Genomic DNA, 4,595 nt, shown 5'->3' with positions numbered 1-4,595 from the left:
GTAGTCACAGTTTAAAATAACCCTCTATATACACAAGGCATTTTCCCTATAATTCTACCACTCGTGCTTGACAATTCAAAGTGAAATGGCACACGTAAGGTTGGACTGTGTGAACTCTACATCTTGCAGCACCAAGATAATGAAAGATTATTAGAAAGGATGTGATCCTGAGCATGAACAAGATGCAATTTTCTGTAAACAAAACAGGTTCAAAAGAAGTTCTTTTCCTCTTCGGTATGAAATTTTCTGGGCCAAATTTTCAGGTCAGGCCCCAAAATTACTCTTGGAGCCACTTGCTTATGAATGTTAGGGTAATTCTATAGTAGATGCCCAGTTTGCATGAGTAATTTCAGAGGCCACATTTCAAAATATGGCTGTCTGTTTGGAAGTCTACGGTGTGTGAAGTTTTATCCCCCTGAATGTTCATCTTGTTAAAATGGTGGCAACTCCGACCTGGCATCTCATTCTCCATTCATCACCATTTGCCTTTTCACCACTTTTCTTCAGGTTTCCTCAGAATAAAGTTACCTTACTGAGGTCTTAATCATAGATTCGAGGATGGCAGCAAATCCAAATTGAGCAAGCAAAAATTGCTTCTCTCCAACAGCATTGAAGTTACACTAGTAAGTAGCCAGGCTCCAAATCCACTTCTCTCCACAACAGCCCTTTTCAGTAGGGACAAAATTACTGAAACCAAACACTACAAAATATCTCATTCGCGGTCAATTTGAAAACATCTTTCTCCCTTTATAAAGCCTCCAAAGCTGAGCACTGACATGTTATGCCCAACAGTTGCCTTCAGTCAAGCTGTTCATAACATTCAAAAGTATACCTCTGCCAGACCAGCTGGAGACTCATCCACATAGTCCACAGTGTCCAGCACTTTGCAGAGGTGGCCGTGCATAGGCATCCTTGCAAACTTCACTCTGACATGTCCCAGCTAGCTATGCACTGTGCTGTCATGATATATGCATCCAAATAATATGTTCATTTACCTCTGCACATAGATGGAAATAGCACAGCAAGACTGTAGCCGCAGAACATGTCATAAGAATTATAAATACTAGGAACGGGAAACCAAACATGTAGTACATTTGATGGGACCTAAAACACACACACAAGAAATCTGTGTCAAATTAGTGTTCACTTTTTTTGTGTTACATACCTAAGAAATAAGTAATCAGAAAACAGAACGGGCTTTGTCTGCTTTGTTGACATACTCCTACAAATCTTTAGTCTGTACCTGCTATCCCTCTACCTTCATGAGTAAATACGCTGCTTACACAATTGCATTGTTAAAGTCAGGGAAAGGGCACCTCAAAGCAATAGCATCGTTTGTAAAACAATTAGACCCTGACTACCTAGGCCAGGGAAATCATTCCTTTCCCTCACCTTTCTGTCAAGGACTGTTTTCACTAGAAAGGTACTTATCATGATTTCAAATCTCAGGGCCTTCTGAGCCCTAATGCTCCCCATTGGCTCTCTTGTGCTGCTCTTCAGCTTAACATCTGCCTCCTTCACATTGCTGCAATTAGTCCTCCAGCTGTCTTATTTCACCATGCTACACCTTCTAACAGTCGCTCCTCCACTCCCAGACTCCTATCCCTAGACAAATCAATCTTACTCCAGTTCAAGGGTCATCTAAACGTTTGACCATACAAAAATGCACCCTTTCCTACCAAGTGCATAAATATCATTTTGTTTATAAGATGAGGGAGGAAGCATTAACTCATATGTAATAATTAGAAGTATGCAACTAATACAATTTAAGAGATCTGAGAAAAAGGGAATACTGGCAAACTCCTAATGTCTCCTTCCTGAATTTTCCCTCATTCTGCCTGTAATGGTGTTTAGTATTTTTAACTATATAACTAATATATGGAGATATACCTATCTCATAGAACTGGAAGGGACCCTAAAAGGTCATTGAGTCCAGCCCCCTGCCTTTACTAGCCAGACCAAGTACTGATTTTACTCCAGATTCCTAAGTGGCCCCCTCAAGGATAGAGCTCATAACCCTGAGTTTAGCAGGCTAATGCTCAAACCACTGAGCTATCCCTCCCTACCCAGACAAGCCACTATAAAAGGTGTCTGTTTGAAAGCTGCCTACATTTTTCAAACATGTCTCATCTTACCACAATCAAGACCCGGTTGAGGACTACTGGTGAAAGGTGAATAAATGCCCAACAGTATATTTTACTTTCTATATATTTAAACCTTGCAATCTTATTCCTGTAGATGTAGAAAATCCTTCTGAGTGGATGTAATATCAGGATATGGAGTGTACATCCGACCGCAATAATCTAGCACATTAGGTATTTTTCATATGACAAATGCTGAGTTTAACATTTGGGTTATGTCTGCACTATGAATAGCTACACTGGTCAAATACTTATATGCAAGACTAAAACAAACTTCATTTTAACCATGTTCCTGAATTTTGTTGCAGCCCTGTGACATCCAAGGTCTTGGCCTCGTTCAGAAACACATTTGAAAACAGTTTTGTCCTCCTGACCATGCAAGACCACCACAGTGCTTTAACTGTGTCAAAGGTCTATCAAATTTTAATAGAGTCCTGCAACACATTAAGTTCCATTATACCATGACAAGCTAATGTATAAAGCCAATTATGATAATGCTTTCACATTAGTGCTTCTCTTTTGATCTTCCTGGTTCCAGGCAAAATGCAAAATAAATGTATTGTCTTAAAGTTCTCAATAAAGGCAAGAAGTTTTATTTTTAATTGTACATATTATATGCTTAGATTCTGGAGAATTCTGAAAAGTCTTCGGAAAGCCATCAATCCTAGGAGTTTGTGGATTTTTCTGACTCCACAATTGGGGGTTCTCCATGTATATGTACATTTTTTGGTTTGTTATACAAAGCTTGAGCTGACAGCCCAGGCTGCCTATCAAGTAAACATACAATACTCACCAAATACTGTTTAGAATGAAAAAAAGCTGAATAAAAATACAACCAAATGGCAAGATGCCACCCATGATGATACCCGGCAATGGGCTTTGTGAAAAACGACTGGGATCTGATGAGGAATCTGGTTTGTACGAACTGGGTGTTCAATAGGCTTTGAGAGAAATTAATACAATTAAAAAAAGACAAATACCTTGTTACTATGTTATTTACAGTTAAGATATAAAAGTGTTAAAGGAATCAAAGACACTTTAGATGATTTTTTCCCTAATATCAGATCCTAGAAACTTGACATGTTCAACTCTCTCATTATATTCATCCATAAACTGTGCCACAAGTCACTGAGCTAAACCACATCTCTAAAGATTACAAACTAATGCACAAACAATTATTTTTAGACACTCCATTTCAATGGTGACCTAGCAAATTTCAACCTGTAGGAGGGAAAGGTCTTTATTTAGTTTTTGATGGAATCACTGATTTTTTTTCTAGATGTGTTAACAATTCAGAGGACTGTAGCTCACAAACTGCGTAGACAAGAGGAACATCAATAAGTTTGTGTTCTTAAAAGAGAGACTCCAAATGGCCAGAAAAATATTTTGAAAATCAGTTTGAATTCTTGTCTACCATACAAAAAGATCAGAAGTTGGAAAACAGTTAATTTCAGAATGGACAGCCATATGCATCTTAGCCAAATGTTGCTGTTTTGATGTTGACAGCTAACACTCTAACTCCACATAAATAAATACTAGATATTAGAACAGAAAAGTATTCTGCTGAGTGGCAGATAAGACACACTTAAACAATGTACTCAAAAACTACCTTTTCTTTGAATCCAAACTATGCACCAATGAAGGTTAATGGGACAGAAATTCCAAACCACATTGCCAGGATAGAAACCAAAGGGGATGGCAGCTGATGGTCCCTTCACCCACAGAATAAGATTCATAATGAAGAAATCAACAAAGACAATTCTGAAGAAAAAAAAACAGAATTTTCTCACTAGCCGCGTAAAATCAGAAGAGAATTAAATATTTTTAGGTGGTTCATAAAGCTAAAGGGTTATGAATATTCACTTGTCTATTTCATTCTCTATTCATGCAATATTGTTTCCCCACTAATTCATAAATAGTGGTGATTATTTTAAGGTCCTTGTGACAGATAATTGTCTCTAATCTTTAGGGATCTTTTAGCAATAAGGCCACTTATTTGGAAGATCTTTCATTGGCTATGAACAAACCGAGGGAACATGAAGAGCCACTATCACAAAAAACATTACATGGTGTGTTTTAACAAACACTCTTGACTGTACTGTATTTTGCCAGCCCTTCCTTTCCCATCACAGCTCATTGTCTATTAATGTTTTTAAATAGCTCTTTTCTAATGAACATGTTCCTTCTACCAAATTCATTCAGTGCTGGCAAAACTCACTGTTCAAGAGACCTCGAACCATATCAGAGTGAACGCAGTAGGAGGGCTACCATGGGCTAATCTTAGGACGAACTTATTGTTACAAGCTAATCTCTCTTCAGCCATGGGACACAATACATAAAAAACAAAACAAAAAACCCCCCAAAACATCATATCTTTGTACTATTTTAAGAGATTCACAGTTTTAGAAGGAGCTATGTTACTGAAGTAAGAAATTTTCATAAACCTAATGCAAC

This window comes from Malaclemys terrapin, chromosome 9 (assembly GCF_027887155.1).
Source record: "Malaclemys terrapin pileata isolate rMalTer1 chromosome 9, rMalTer1.hap1, whole genome shotgun sequence".
Taxonomy (NCBI): Eukaryota; Metazoa; Chordata; order Testudines; family Emydidae; genus Malaclemys; species Malaclemys terrapin.
This window is presented reverse-complemented; position numbering follows the sequence as displayed.